The following is a 16,921-nucleotide window of genomic DNA, read 5'->3' as shown; positions in this document are numbered from 1 at the left end:
TTGTTGATTTTGTCTGATGAGGAAATTCTACAATAAAATATTATTTCAAATTTTATTGTGGGTACAACCATCCAAGTTAACTCTTAACTTATATCATGTGATCTCTCTGGTGAATTTTGCATTTTCATTTGCATGGGGATCTGGAGTTCTCCATGTTTAAAAACCTGTGGGTGTGAAATGCATTATGAGCTGCTCCTTCAACAGATTAAAATTTCGAGGTAAATGTTTATTTACCTCACTTGTGACAAGCATGTAATGAAGATATTGATGTTCTTTTCTGTCAAACAAGAAATGTTTCAGATTTGAGAGTATGGCTGCCAGTGGAACACTCTTTTCTGTTGTAGTACAGTTTTTAGCTGGCAATTCTTTTTTTTTATGATCCATAAACTCTCCTTGCTTTTCCTTTTTTTCCTGCTCCTTATGTTGAAGTTTATACTTCTGATTCAGTAGAGATATTTCTCAGCCCAGATTCCAGTGAATTCTTCTGTAATAGTTTCATCCATTTTCTCCTATTGCCGTTTTGTATTGACCCAGGTATCATTTAGCATTTTGATTGTCTTTCCCATTCACCAAAGTTTGAATAATTTTTCTCAACTTTCCTTTCCTTACCCTCCCTCCCTTCCCTCCTGGTATTCATCACATTAAACTTCATAACCTCATTTGCCTGGTGTCAAAAGCACCAATGCTTGCAAAATTATTTTGTGCACAATTGAACCTGTAGAATCAGGGTTGGCTGGAATCAGTCACAGCTCTCTATGCAGATGGCACCCACTCAGCCAAGATTTCCCTGTGTTTACATCAGTTTTCTATAGTTCTTCACAACTTACGGCACATATCTTCAAATTATTCATCAGGCTCTGCTATTTTATCACAGTGATTATCAGAGAATATTCCTAGCTGGAAGGGACCCACCAGCTGTCGTGCTGTTCTGAATCAAAGGTTGCACTGCACAGCTTGATAGAAATCTTGATGTGTTTGCATGTGAGATTCCTGAATCCTTCCCTTTGGATTGCAATTGTGCTGCATTTCATTTTTGAAGCTGCAAAAGGAAGGCTTTGCATTGGATGCATAACCTTTTATCACAACCACCTTCCTTCATTCAAGCTCTGAATCAAACCCACTCACTGAATTCTGCTAAAAATAAAAAATGTTCAAGTAGGTATCTAGGATTTGCCTTGATGTTTCCTGGTTAAAAGTGTAAATTTCCATGGATTCCAATATTTGCATGAGAGAGGCACAATTATGTAGAGAAAGATGCAAATATACTGGACTGTGAAACTCACCTGAAGGATTTGGGGGCCTTTTTAAAGCATTCAGATAATATAATCTTACTTTAAATTATTGATTACAGGGTTCCTGTGTGTTTTCCTGTCAGGCCATAATTTAATCAGTCACAAACCCAATGGAATTCTCTAGTGATTTTCCACTCATTTATTCACTCTAAAATTAAACTTCGGTGTTGTCTATTCATCAGCAATATCAGAGAATTACTGCTAAATAAATCTTGGAGCATCAAAAATGTAAATATATAAATCTCAATTAAAAAAAAATAAAAGCATTAGACTTTCTTGGTGTTTCTCTAAGATACATTTTCCAGCTTTTTATTGTTTTACAAAGTGATTTTTTTCTTCCTTAATGATTTGAAGGTTAATTCCTTAGTTAGGGAACAACATAGAAATTACAGTGAAATGTGCCACGCCCCTTTTAAGAACCCTCATTTCTCTGCTGTTGGAGACAGGTATAAATCCACCAAAACTGAAGAAAACATGGAAACAGTGTGCAATTTTTGTATTTATTTAAACTGGCTATGAATAATTAAAGAGTCTTTTGAGCACATTCCCAGTGAGGATGGTTTGGATGGTGTTTAAATAGATTTTTCATGTCACTAAGGCCATTCACATTTTTGTGTGTGTGATTTTCAAACTCACGGTAAACACCACTGGTTATTTGGACAGCTACAATTTATGTACCATCACATTTCTGGAGAGGCAAAAATACCTGCCTATAATTACTAAGAATATAAAGTGGATTACAGTGAGTATTCATCTGAATTTCAAGCTAGGGCTTGCCAGATCTTATAATTAATGATAAAAATATGTGACTGCTAGGTGGTATTGCTACAGATTTCTTTCTTGATATATCGTTCCTAGGGAAATTTAATAATATAGTTAGTTACAGTAAATTAGCTCTTTTCAGGGAGAATTGTCATGGTTCTGAAAATAGCCCAGAGTCAAATCCTAACAAAAGTACGCTTAAGCATGTGCTTAAAGTGACCACAGATGTACTGAGATTTCTATTATGTCTTTTCCTGGAGGAACTGCAAACTTGGAGGCTATTTATTATAAATAAACACATTGGAAGGCCAGTAGAAACTGTTTGAAGACAGAGGAACCAGTTTGATTTGTTGTTTTTTATTTATACCAGATCTCATTTCTGCATGAGGCTGCAGTCAGCATATATGTACCAGGAAAATAATGGCTGAGCCTGATTCAGTGACACTGATGGCAATTTTTGGACTGACTGTAATGGGTTTTGTGTTCGCTGTACTGCTGATTTCTCATGTTTTTGTTTTCTGAGTTATGACCCAGTTTATTTCCTGTAGATCTCTGATTTTTCAAGCTGCCAGCTCAAGGGTTGAGGACCTGTGTCTTGCAGCAGCCTCACCTCAGCACATTAATGAGGGTGACTCCAACCCAGTGGATTCCATAGGCAGGCAGAAACATTTGGATGTCTCACTCTTTAAAGGTTGGAAAGTGGAGGAGGGTTAAATGAACTTGGCAGCCACCTCATTTCTCTTGCTAGAGGCACTTAACAGAAATTATTTTAAACACATTTGACATGATGTGACTTACAACCATATGCTGCAAACCCAGTGGGGTAAAATCTTAACTGCAGTGCTTTAGCAAAATTGCTTGAGAATTGCATTTTAAAAAAAAGAACTTGTTTTCTATGCTGCACAATAGCCTGGATCCATTGCATTCCAGCCAAGGAGCCTGGACTGACAGATGTCTATAAATAATTGCTGGAAATAAAGGGACACTTGGAGACATTTAGAGAGGAAACAGAAGGAATTAAGAAGAATAGCCTAGAGGGTCCTTCAGTATCATAAAATAGTAATTTGTAGAGATGGATAAAGCATGAGAAAGGGGCTGAGTATCATTGGTAGCTCTGCACTGGAAGATAGTGCAGTGGTTCAGGTAAATGAAAACTGGTGCTGAAATGGTGCCTTTTTATCGGGAACAACTTGCCAGGATGGTTGGTTTGTTGTTTTTTTATACTTAACCTAACAACAAGTTTAGTACATAAATTAATAGAAATGGGATTGTATATGATAGATGGAGTCAAAAGAGTCCAGGAAAGGGAAACAACAGGCAGGCTGGCCTAGCAAAGTGGCAAAAATAAATATGGCATCATTGACTTTTACACACCTGCTGCCGGCTTTGATACATTTCAAATATTATGGTACAGCTTTTCAGAGTCTCTTTATCTGCTCCTTGCAATCCTCGCTAGCCTGTGGCAGAAGAAGGTTACCAAAGCTGTAAAATGAATCAAATTGCATTGAATTTGGTGAAGTCTCAAAGTCTTCTTCTTTCTTTTGATCTATAAATCCCACGGGACAGAGGAAAATCAAAGGGTGTTTTTACAAGTCGACTTTTTGCTGAAAGATTAAAAATAAAAATCAAAAAAAATCAAAAAGAGCCATTAGAAAAGGATAGTAAAGGATATCATATCTTGTTATATGGCTAAAAGTAGAATCTGGAGTTTTCCAGTCTTCTGATTCTGCCTGCACCAGGGTTAAGGTGACACTTGAGTCTTTTTGTCACAGAAATTACTGTGTTCTGCATAAATGTTTATTTGTTGATGCTTTATTGAGTCGGCGTTTTTGCAGCAGGAAACTTAGAAGTATCTATAGATCTGACCTGCAAAGCAGAAATATCTCAGTAAATTCACCTCAAAACTATCTCAAAATTAAATGTTTGAACCTGAAGTTTTTTGATTCAGAGCAGCACCACTCGCAGCAATACTTTGATTTCGAGGAGATTTGAAATGTCAAATGTTACATATTTAATTATGAAACTTACTGCTATGAGCTCTTGTGGAAAACAAAAGAATAAATTAAAATGAAGCTGTGGGTTAGGAAGCCTCTGAGTCAAAGGAAGCTAAAGAATACACAAAACTCTCTTTTTGTTAAAATCACCCTGTTTCACAGCTTTTCCCCAGTCCTTCCTACTGGAGATGGGATGCTCAGCTTTGGGTGTAACTCAGCAGAGCAGTTTTTAAGTTCCTTTGCTTCCAGATGTGTGCAGTTCTGGGCAGACTTGAAAACTTGCTGATGGCAAACTTTCAGCCATCCTTTCTTAGGGCTAATCATCTGCATTTCAGCAAAACTCTGCTCGCTGCCTTGAAATCCTTTGTAATCGGCCCTGTAAATGTAACGGATGTGAACTAGGTAGAAACATCTGTAATGTCAATATTTAAATTTCCAAGCCAAAGCCAAGCAGAAGCCAGGCTAATTATGCACAGCTGCTTTGTATATCCCAGTAGGAAATTTTTTCTCAAATCTGTGTGGAATAAAATACAGATGTCTATGAATATGGTTATTGTGTGCATGTATAGACATGTATTTTTATATATATGTATGATGTGCATATACTGCAGAGAGATGAGTATATATAGACACAAATATTATTTGATCTTTTAGTAGGGATTCTGGTATATTTGAGTTACTGTGTTGAGTTACAGAATGGAAAGAAAAGATATGTATTTACTAATAATTTGTTTTATTGTGGCAGACAAAGCTGTACATCCACTGTTATCTGCCTGTTGGAAATTGAAAGGAGTAGCCCATTAAAGCACTTACCAAGTAATTAACAGGTTCCCAGGTATGCAAGTGCAGTTAAACCAGTGCATTTGGAGGAAATTAAAATAATCTCATGTGTAGCAATTAGCAGTTTGCTCAGCCTGGGTCCGTGATAGGAGTCTCTGGGAGCAGGAGGCTGCAGCCCACTCCAGGGTTCAATTAGTCCTGATTTCCAGCAGAAATATGTTAAATGCAGGAAAGGCTCCAGACCAGCTTAGGTGCACAGGTTGAAATACTGGCCAGCTTGGGAGGACTGGGAATGAGTCACCCTCTTCAGTCCCAGACAGAAAATTCCCTTTGCCTTTCTGTACAAGTTATTTGTGTGCTCACTGTCCCGCCTCCTAAAATGAGCTTTCTTCTGCTTTTCCATACTTACACACCAGATACACGAAAAATCACTCTTATGGCCAGATCAGCATCAATGCCTGATGTTAAAGGCTGTAAAAACATTGTGGTCTCTGTGCCTTGGATAATTTATATGGTGAAGAACTCACACTTCCACTCACAGAGCAGTGGAAACAGCAACGGTTGGAGCTTTTTGGCTCCTTTTGCATTATAGCCCAGGTTCATGAAATAAAAATAAGCATGTTTCTTAATTAAAGAACAAATGAAGTTTTTTAAAAAATGCTGCAGTCCTTGCTGGGTACTGGAACACAAGGTCTCAAATGAATTTGTGTAATTTGGGGTGTAATTCGGGATCTAATTGTTTGCAAAAGGAAATTTATGCACTAATTTACTTACCAGGCTTTTGCACCTGGGCTTTTGCACCTGCTTTTTGCATCTCCCTCTGTCCTCTCAGAAAAGAGAGGGATGAGCTTTAAAGCTCCAAGCATTTTGGACACATGAGATAAACTCATCCATGTAATCAATTTATTGAAAGGTCCTGCAGTGCCAGGATAGCATTATCTGGAAAAACTCATGGCTGTGTGGCAGACTGCAGGGAGAAAGCATGTTGCAGCCCTCTGGGCAGGCTTTATTAGTGATATAAACCTTCAGTTTGTGTTTATATACTTCTAAATCACCCTTTGTGGATATTGCCTTGCCATCACCTCTCTGCAGGCCAGCAGCCCTGCAGGCTCTACAGGAGTCAGGGGCCTGGCAGCATCTACACTACCATATTTCATCCAGACCCTTTAAAAGTGCATGAGAAGGCTGATAAATCCCCAGAACCTGCAATCATGTGCCATAAATTGATGATATGATTTGAGGCTGGTGGCAGGGACGCAGCACCTGAAGCCCCATCCCGCCCGCCTCGTCCTCTCACTGAGCTGGACATCAATCCCAGGGCTGTGTCACCAGGGGTGGTGGCTGAGGAACATCGTCCCCTCTGACAGCAGGGCCCTGCTGTGCCCACTGCCCCAAGAGCCAAAGGAAAAAAGCCTATAAAGTGTCATTGCAGGCAGGATTTGCCTCAGTGTGCATTGCCAGCATCAGGCAATAGACAGAGCCGTCCTGCTTTCATTGTGGGAGAGATACACAGGTGAATGGAAAAGCCACCACTGCACAATGGCAGGATTATTTATTCCCTTGCAGGTTAACCTGATTGATTTCCCCAATTTTATTTGAAAGAAATTATCAAATAGATAGTGTCTTTAAGAACAAAACCAGAAAAAGGAGAAAAGAGATGTCCTTTTTAAACTGTAGGTTCATATTTTTCTTTACTTTTTTTTCTCTCACTTTTCCCTTTATTTCATGCCCTCACAGTTTTTCTCTCCTCACCATTAAATATAGTTCTTGGGGTTTAAATTGCAGTCTGTAATCCCATAAAGTCAAAAAAGTTGCATTTTACCCTTGGAAGAGTGAAAGAAATTGCAATAGGAAAGGAAACCTTAGTGAGAATGACCTCACAGTAATCTATTTTTTCAGTATGAGAAGTTTGTGGTATTTTATAGCAATATTCAAAATAGTTTGCTTGGCTTTCAGACATTGAGCACAACTTCTAGAAAAAGACATTCTTGGACTTCTTCTTCATTCAGATCACATCTGTTAAATACAGAAAATGTCACCTTTGCACACCACTATTCATTTCCACACACAGTTGCACTATTTCTGTGTAGCAGTTTTCCATGGCTGTCCACCAAAAATTACATTTATGTTTAGAAATCAAGCCCTCCTGGTGAGCACCACTAACATGCTTGAAAGTAAGTAAGAGAAGCTATTTTAAGATGACACATTTGTACCTGAAGAGCTTTCAGGTAATGTTGAAAAGCTTATTATTGGCTTTCTTGTGGAGGGAAAGGGGGAAAGGTGCTGTCAGCTGGTGCTGTTAGGATCATACTTAGGGAATATGATAGACAGGTTGAAGGTGAGATCTCACAGTTCTTGCTTTAAATCCATCTTCTGCTTGTACGTGTCGGAAACTCCAGCAGAAAGGTCTTTTGAATGTGCTTTGTAGAAAATATTAACATGTACATATTCAAGACAGTGATTTTTGGGAATAAAAATGTAGCTCATCATTACTATGATTTAAGCACAGAGCAGTAAAATATATTGAATATTCTTTTAATGGAAGCGCCATGACTTCGGTTCCATGGTTTCAATTTTGTAAAAGTCAATAATATGAAGGCAAATAAATTTTGATTCCAAAGTAAAAGTAGAGAACAACTTGGATAAATAATTTTAACTGGTTTTTCCTCAGTCCTTACTTATTATACTTAAAAGCCACTTGTCATTTGAAAATGGAAAGTACTGTGTGCTAAGAATTATATTGGGGACAGTAGTGGAAGTTTTCTTGGACAGTTCTGTCCCAGCTCCAAATCTGTTTTTTAACAGAGTGCTTATGCAGAATGTTCTATTCTAAAAATTAGTGTGGGTAAAACATGATTTTAAGAGTACTAGAAATATTTAATAATTGTTTTAACAGACAGGAATATTACATAAAAAAAGTGATTATGTATAAAATAGCAATATTTGCCATGCAAATATTATGGCAGAACATATAGCACCGCCGAGAAAGGAGGTGTACATTACTGGATGAAAATGTTTCAGTTTCCTCTGTGGAATCGCTGAGAGAAAAACAAAATATGATTTCCATTATAAAGGTAAAGAGCACAGTCTACTTTTAATGTCATTTCATTTTAATCATCAAAAGCATTGTCAGGAAATGTGGCAGGGAAATTTATTTTTAGCATGGTTTTGAAATTGAGAGACACACCTCAAGACAAAGCTACTTTAATTAATGAAATAATTTGCAATACACTGCAGGTCTTGTCCATGGGGTCATGTGATTACTCATTCAATTAATATATTATGAATTTTCTTCCTGTCTACTCGAGGGTGTAATTTTATTAAGCACACATGAAAACTGTATTGCTTGGCCTCGCTGCTATAGGCTTTAGAAAAGCAGAGTTTAGTCGATCTCGCAGAGGGAGATAAGAAAGATGTTTTTCCCCTATTGGGTGGAAAGTAAAAAAAACAAAGTAAAAAAAACCCCAAACAACCAAACCCCCCCAACTCTGTGCATTCATTTCATCAAACCCTTTTTACTTGTCACAAATGAAGATGCTCCAAGCAGAAGTCTCTCATCTGTAGTGACAACCTTTGGGCTTTGAAAATATTGCCGGTCTCAGTATGTTTTTACAATCTGAATTTCATGATGTTTGATTAAAAAGGAATCTCTTGAACAGTCATTCTCTTTCACCATTAACAGTTATAAATACAGTATCTCTCTTTAAAGGAGCTTTAAATTTTTAAAGAGGTGTTATTTAAAAGTTTTTTATCTGTCATTTCTTGCCATCAACCCCGTGCTCCTGTGGTGTATCTGAGAAGTTTGGAAGGCGTCTGAAACACTGAAGTGAAAGAGAGTGCTAGTGAGAGACCTCTGTGGTTTGCTCTTAAATGGCAATTCCTTGTGTCAGCTGGGATTGGCAAGTTGTGAAATCAATGGATGTAGGAATGTCAGTGAAACTCATACAAGCTCACTATTGCTGAAAGCCTGTGTACTACAAATCCGAGTCTTTGGAGATGAAATTGGCAACTATCCCTATTTAGCACAGCAAAAATCATCCCTGCTACACCACGAGCTCTTTGATTCAGAATATGGCCATAATGTAGCCCTGGGTTTGTTAGAATATACAAAACTTCAGAAGCGTGTCAGCATCTCAGCTTGACTCTGTATGGGATGTTGCTTTCAGGATTTAATTCACTAGCTTAATTTTCTTTTATATTTCATTGCATGAACCATTAATTAACGTCATTGATCTGGCAGTTTGAATTCTTTAGCACCTGCAGCACCTTTTCTGGAAAGCTTCATACCTAAGTACTGCTACCCAAAGCACTCTCTAAATTCTCTGAGTCAGCACCTAGGTAGCATTTTTTACTCTTCAAAAAGTTCTCCTCTGGGGCAGAGCACCAATTATAAAAATGCAATCACAGCAGTTGCATGATATTAAAATAAAACTTATGCAGTAGCACATAATAGCAAATCAAACTGTTAAACACTATAGAGTTTCCTCCTGTATGCAAGAATAGGTTCTTCCTCCCACAGGCTGTGGAAGTGCCACAGTCAGAGGAATTTTAACCTTTCCAGGGTTGGGCTGGGGTTGAGCGAGCCCTGGAATCACGGAATGGTTTGGGTTGAAGGGACCTTAAAGCCCATCCAGTTCCACATGGCAGGGACACCTTCCACCAGACCAGGTTGCTCCAAGTCCCATCCAGCCTTGGACGCTTCCAGAGATGGGGCAGCCACAGCTTCTCTGGACAGCCTGTGCCCGGGCCTCACCACCCTCACAAGGAAGAATTTCCTCCCAATATCCCATCTATCCCTGCCCTTCTTCTGTTTAAAACTGTTGTCCTTGTCCTGTCACTATCTGCCCTACAAAAATCTCTATCCCTCCTTTTTACGAGGATGAAGCCAGGATGAATGTAAAGCGAATGAGCATCCTACTGATGCGTTTCAATTGAACTTGCTTGGGATTCTTCTGCTAAGAGACATCAGTTCATTGTCTTAAGGCAGAAGAATGGGATCTGGGTACTTGGGATCTGGGGTCTACATTCCACTCAGACACAGTAACTCCAGTGCCAGCAGCAACTAAGTAAATTGGTTTCAGGTTTTGGTCTGCCAAATGCTGCAAAAATATGAACAAGTTGAAGGACTACTCAGATAGATTGTGTTGGAGAGAAAGCTCATGCCCTACAACCACTCTGAGAATTTTTGGCAAATAATGGCCAGACACTGAATGAATATTCATATAAACCAAAAAAATAGAAATAACACTAAAATAATGTAATTCTGTTAATGGAGATACTGAAATGTCTCTGGTGTAGCTGGGAGCAAGTGGATTTTGCACTGCTGTACAAGGTTATCAAAGAGATGCAGGTTTAGCAAGCAAAGTTTACCATAGATTTAACCAATGTAACATGGGCAGAACTGCTCTTATGTCAACGTTTTGTACAGATGGCATGAGTGGTCCCCAAATCTGATTGACCAAAATTTGACACAGGAGCTGGGTTCCCAGCTGTGGAAGACAAGGGCCATGGAAAATGGGAGCAGTGGAGACACATCAGCATGTTTTAACAGACAGGGTAATGGATCATGAAATTGCAGACATTACTCTTTGGACACACTCGCGAGCATTGTTTTGCAAACTTCTTCTTTTTTTAATTTAAACAGTTTTGCCTTCTCGATTTTAAGCTGAACTCTATCATAGCTTCTGTTAGAAAAAACCTACAGTACTCAAAATAATTATAAGACCAAAAGATAGACGTGCCTCTTGGGCTTGTTGTAATCTTGCTTATTTGGCAGTTTCATTTGGGGAGGTTACACTTTCAGCAGGCTTGGTGTGTGCTGCAGGCTTACTAGGAGGGAACTAAAGAATTGAAAATTTGTTCGTATTTTCTTAGCCAGAGAAAAAAGAAGTTAATAGTATAGTTTCTCTTTTCCAATTTCATTTTTTGAAGGCTTGCCTTTGCTAGTTAAGATAATATAGTTTATCCATCCTTTGGGCTCTTATTTTCTCATTGCTACAGCTGTATCCCAGAAAGCTGAAATTATCAGCTTCAGGCTTCATTGCTATTGAATAAAGTTTTAACTCATTTTTCTTTTTCCTTTTTTTTTTAAATTTTTTTTCCTTCAAGCTGAACAATCCTTTTGAAAGCAAGCAAGCAGGCAAGCCTTTTGTTTTTCCCCTCTTCCTGCTTTGCAGATTACAATTTGTCTGTTGGTTTCTTTACAAGTAGCTACTCCAACTGGAAAGTGTAAGGGAAGGACATCAAAATTCTGAATGTTTTCCTGGATCACTGCATAGATTAAAGCAGCAGTTACAGCATTATTAACATTCCCTTCAAAGCAGAGTGAGCAGAGGAGTCCGTGCTGTGCCCGGAGCAGCCCCAGCACAGACACATCCCCAGCTGCTGATTGCGCCACCTCCTGCCAGGCACCACAATTTGGAAGCCATTTCTCAAAGAACCTTTGTTCAGAGTGTTTTGCTGCTGAATGGAGATGTCTCTTTCCTAAATGAAACTAGATCAAATTTCCTGATAAAGGCAGGGGTTGTTTTCTCAGACCTCATCCAGGAAGAGATGCTCTCCCACCCAGGCTGTAGCAGGGAGTTTGTTTATGCCCACCATGGCTCTATATTAAATATATTGTTCCATAAAAAGTGTTGTGATATTTACTCAGTGCTGGTACATCCTTGTATTACTTTGGTGTGCCCTGAGGGCTTTAAGCACTGTGCTCTGGAGTAGAGGAAAAAAGTCTTCCTCAGCTTACAGATTTTAGCCTTTCCATAAGCTGTGAGGATGGGTAGTGGTGATGCTGCTTAAATACTTCTAAATTTGTTTGGGCTGCAGCAGCCAAAGAAGTGAAAACATTAAAAAAGTGTTAATTAAGAGAAACTGAAAGAAGTAAAGGTTTCTTTGTTATTGTGGCTTTTCTCTTGCCAATCTGATATACCTTAGCTGCAGGCTAGTCCCTCATAGGCCCAGGCATTACAACCTGTTGAATGCTAAATAGGTGGTGTGGACCAACATTAATGAGGATCAGTGGAGCAGCCTCCTTATTCCTGCCAGCCAAAGGGAGAAAAGAAGGGTATTTCATGGTTTGCTACTCTGCCTAGGGACACTGAATTTACATATGGCCTAAAACTGCTGATCAGAGCTAATCTCCCTGATCATTATAGCTTGAAGAAAGGTTTAAAATTCAGGATGTTCTGAAGGTTTTTTCTAAACAAAAATAGGCTGCATGAAAGTGGGCCATTGGCAAGCCAGGACTGTGTGCTGCTGCCAAGAATTTTAATGGCCTGATGCTAAGCACTGAGGACTTGTTGTCCAGTAAAACTTTTTGTAGTTTTGCTCACAGATACTTGCTCACTTTATTCTGCTTTCTCAAGCCTACACTAAAGTACACTTTTTCCCCAGACTGATCTGAGGGGACTTCAGAGATCGACAGTGGGACATGGCTGCTTCATAGAGCCTTGGCAGCAGACATGGCTCTTGTGATTGCCATGGAATGTCCTTAAATCCTCCTCTCCTTGACAGTTTTCCTAGTGGGATGTGTCAGTTTGCAGCTGAGGCTGTCTCTTCATTCCTATCAGTGCATGGAGAGAAGGGACACAAAGCTTTTTGGGATGGGGAAGCCTCATTTCTCCTCACTTTTGTTTTAAAGGCGTGTAAATTAATTGCCAGCTTTTGCCTTTCATTCTTTATGATCCTGATCCCAGGACAGCTGGAAGCTGAGGGGAATGTACCAGCTGAGAATGGTGCTTGTTTCCCCACTCTCCCAAAATTCTCATTTCTGTCAAATTTTGGAGAAAACCAGAACCAGCTAGTTTATTTCTAAATTACTTCCTGCAAGTGGCAGGATTTAATCTGTGGATCCATTTTGATTTCATCCACAGATGCATTTACAGATCTCCTGCAGATTTGGTACAACTTCCACCCTTAGGCAGCAGTTGCTTTTATCCAGTAGCTAAAAAATTAACACCTTTCATCTTTGCTTTGTAGTGCAAAGGGGGAGATACTTTCAAGAAATGAAAGTCCTGGTCAAAAATTGCGACTGCAAATTTTTTTCCCCACTGAAAAAGGACTGGGAAAAAAAGTGTTATTTTTCCTCTTGTTTTGTTTTGTTTATTTATTTTCCTGGGGCATTAAAAAGTGAAAACCTGAAAAAATAAACACTCCACTGAGTTGTCCATTTACCAGAGCTGTGGAGACACAAACACTGAAATGTTTGCAGAGGCTGATAGCCATGAGGAGAAGCTGGGGAGGTCTCTCGTGGGCACTGTGTTTGTACCATTCCACCCACGCTTTGTTTCGTGGCCTCTCTCTGATCTCTGTGTAGTATCTTTTCTTTCCCCGTGGCTGTAGCAAATCTGGGATGCCTCACACCTTCCAGAGCTGCATGTTTCCTCACCTCTCTGACCCTGCCCTGCTTCTGTCACGGCTCGTGTTGAGGAGTAGTCTCAGAGTGCTTCAGAGCTATGAGGGCACGGGCTTAATGTGGATAAGGAAGGAATTGAAATAATTTTGCCTTACAGCACTGTTGACCTCTTCTGCATCACATATGCTGTGTATTTTCTCATGTGTTAAACTGCAAACTCCAGAAGATGGATTTTGTAACTTTATTTTTGTTTAATTTATTTCTTCAAGGGTACTGATTTGGGTGATTCTTTTTTCTTTAAATGTGTAAGAAATATTTTCGGGAGAGTATCTTGGATATCTGAAGTGGCTTTGATAGTCTCAGCTTTGATGTGAGTTGTGACCTTGTGATCCGTGACACACTAAGAACTTCAGTGCCCATAAGCTGCCAAGAAATGTGTATTTCTGTGTGTTGGTAGATGGCACTTTTTGAAATACATTCTTGCTCATGTAAATACATATTCAGAGTCTTTTGTTGCAAATCACTCTTGGGAATGGGTCCCATGAAAGCTACTCTGAGGTACTGATTCCTAATTTTTCCTGAAATTTGCTGAGCACTTATAGTTTTACATGTTTACTTGAATTTTTCAGGCCAGTCTGGGAGAACACTGACACAGAATATAGCAGTTGTAACTCCTATTTTTGAATTTTTGAGTTAATTTTCAAGAATATAAATCCTTGCTTGCCAATTAACTATTTTTGCGTGGCTGGGAATGGCTGCCACAGTTGGCAACTGCAAGTTGCTATGGAGATATTTTCTGTTGGCTTGAGAAGGTGAATGATGATGTTTGGATGTGCTCATCACATACCTGGAGTGTGTGTATATATACACACATCTTAATTCATAAATTTCCACTGTGGGGTTGAGATTTAATATTTATTATAGTTAAATAAAATGCCTTGTATTCCAAATTCTGGAGGTTCCTTTCAGAGTTAGACAAATAACTCTGCATTATCTGTGTCAAGTTTAAAAATGATTACAAACCATCAAAATGACCTCTTGTAGATCAAACAAATTCTTTTATTATTTGGGATGTTAACAGAGATGGTTGACAAAAAGTGCATCAGGTGTGTAGTAGGTCTGATAGAAAGCAGGGAGGGAAATCTGGTCACACTAGAGGTTGGAGTATATTTGTTAATGCAAAAATATTGACTCCTTTGTATGTAGATTATATATTATTACCTTTCCTAATTGTGTCTGAAAAAGAAATGCTCAGCATAGAGGGGAAAAGAAAATTAAAATCATTGTTTCTTGCTATCAGTCATGTTACCTTGTGGACAGAATCATAAACCTTTGGGATTTATAAACCAAAACACATTTGGGAGAACTCCAATGAAGAGTAGCCCTGAATCTTTTAACAATGAAAATAAAAATCTATAGAAAAGGGATCATTAAGAGATTCTTAGGTAGTTCTAGGAGAATATTTTGAGTTTTAAAAAGCTTATGCTCTATTTTATTATAATAATACACAATATGAACCCCTCCAAGGATCTCCCAAGTGTCCTGCAGGAAGTAACTCGCTGCAATATTAGAGGTAATGAAATGCACAGTGTTTAGAATTCCTCAGTCCCACAGTGCTCAAGGCTACATTAATATTTACATTATGTAAATCAATTGTTAAATGCTGAATAATGTTGAACCTAGTGTTATCTTTATAATGTTTATTATAATAGAGCATGTGGAATTTTGCAAAAAAGTACAGGGAATTAATAATTCCCTCTAATTTCTGGAGGAAGATGTAATACCTTAAATGTGATATTTTATGAGTTACTAATGTTTTTTTAAATGGCCCTCGAAACCCAAATGGTCATGTTGGCACAAACTATTGTTATAATAGAGGCAATACTGAGACAGCTGCTTAGAGAAGTTTGGGGGTGATTTTATTCTTTAAAAATGTTTTTCACTCCAAGGTGAAATACAGCTTCTGGGGAATACACTGGGAGCTTTGCCATCAAACCCCAGATTCTAAAGTTCAGACTTAAAAATGTTCAAAGAACAGTGTCAAAAAAAAAAAAAAAAAAAGAGAAAGAAAAAAAAGAAGGCAAGAATTTAAAATGTGGTAGATGCGGGGTCATACATCAACAAACCTCTGCAACCACCTTCCCAACGAGGCAGTAAAATAGACAGAGCTGTAGGGTGGATTTATGTGATGCATGAGATGTGCATCATAGCTCGGTCCTCTACTTCCCTCTAGAGTCAGTGGGAAGAAATCGGTGGCTCCAGAGGGTGAGGAATCCTCCAGTGTGAGCCGTGGGAGCTGTGAAATGCTCACTCACCACTAAACTGACCGTCCCCCAGGATAACTGAGTGTCTCAGCTGGATGTCATCAGCTTAAAGGCAACTTTCAAAGCCAAGTCAACGTTTGGCATGAAATTGGGTTTGATGTGTGTCATGGATTCGTTCAGGAAGGGTAAACATTTGGTTGGTTACTCAGACTTTTAAAACACATCCTACCGAATCATGGACACCTAATTCTTGTAATGATCATGTTGTACTACAGAGAAGTGAAATGAAGGAATGGGAAGTAAGAGTTCAAATTCTCTCCATGTGCTCTTGATTCATGTTTGGTTTGCTCATTTATTTACTTGTTTCACTGCACAACAGCTGGGATCTCAAATCTGCAGTTTGATCCCTGAAACTTTGCAGAGTTTTTATCAAACTTGAGGAATATTTTTATCTTAAATCAGGGAAAAAGGGGAACCAAGTATCTTCCATTCTGTTTTGAATGACAGGTTTGTGAATTTATAAAATATTATTTTTTAATTTAAAAGGGAAAATTTCTTTGCATCTATCTATTTCTTTTAATTCTTATATTTCATTAAGATAATTGATCTTATGGTTTTGAATACTCCTTTTTAGTTTTGCCAGAGAAAAAAAATTCTGTAGTTGTGTCCACTGAACAGGCTAAGTCTTACTTGAAGAAGAGTAGATTTGGTTTTGACTTGATCTTTTCACTTCACTTGTGTATGCTTTTAGTTTGCTTGTTTTTAGCAAATCTACTTTTACTTTAAATACAAAACTAGGTAAAAAAGCATGAATGTTGATACCACAAAAATCACCCAATTTTGCAGTGAAAAGATAAAAGTCAAGATGAAGTTTTTCTTTCTATAAAAATACCTTTATATAATATCCCAACATGTCAAGTGCAGTACAAATTGCTGAGTTTACTCTGTTCATTTTTAATATAGTTTTTGACATTATACGCACCTGTTATGAAGGGGAAAGGAAGGTGAAATAAAATTAAGAGAAATGGTAAACAGGAAGAAAAGCAGAATATATAACTCAGTGTAGAGGTTCAGTTTCCATATGAGCACGAGAAGCTGCTCTTTTCCTGATCTTGGTGACGTAACACTCACTGTGTCTGTCTCTATAAATATTTCAGAATTACTAAACCTTTTGTAGGTCTTGAGTTTCTCCCTATGAGATAATGGTCTGTGTTACTTCTGTTTTATACACCATGAAATTAGAAAGGTTAGAGCCTGTTCAGGTTTTTTGGCTTCTGTTAATTAATCTCACAAAGCCTTCCTGAATGGTTTTTATTATCACAGCTTGAAAGAAAAGCCAGAAAACGCCACAGTGAGGGTTCATTGGTCAGTGCTGGCTGTGTCCATTCCGTGGGTGTGTGGCTTCATTTCCTTGCTGTTCAGGGGGCTGCAACTGTGTCCTGTAGAAAGCAGCTCATTTATTGCAGAAGGCAGGGGATG

The 16,921-nt window shown here is 38.5% G+C and overlaps 1 protein-coding gene across 2 annotated transcripts in view; it reads left to right on the top strand.

Annotated features, from left to right (window-relative positions):
- The window catches only part of CDH13 (cadherin 13), a 449,314-nt gene that overhangs the window by 261,287 nt on the left and 171,106 nt on the right, over positions 1-16,921 (top strand). The gene's annotated exons all lie outside the window — the stretch shown is intronic.

The sequence above is a fragment of the Corvus brachyrhynchos genome, unplaced genomic scaffold (genome assembly GCF_000691975.1).
Source record: "Corvus brachyrhynchos isolate BGI_N302 unplaced genomic scaffold, ASM69197v1 scaffold26, whole genome shotgun sequence".
Classification (NCBI taxonomy): Eukaryota; Metazoa; Chordata; class Aves; order Passeriformes; family Corvidae; genus Corvus; species Corvus brachyrhynchos.
Note: the sequence above shows the minus strand (reverse complement) of the source record. Positions and strands in the feature narration are given on the sequence as shown.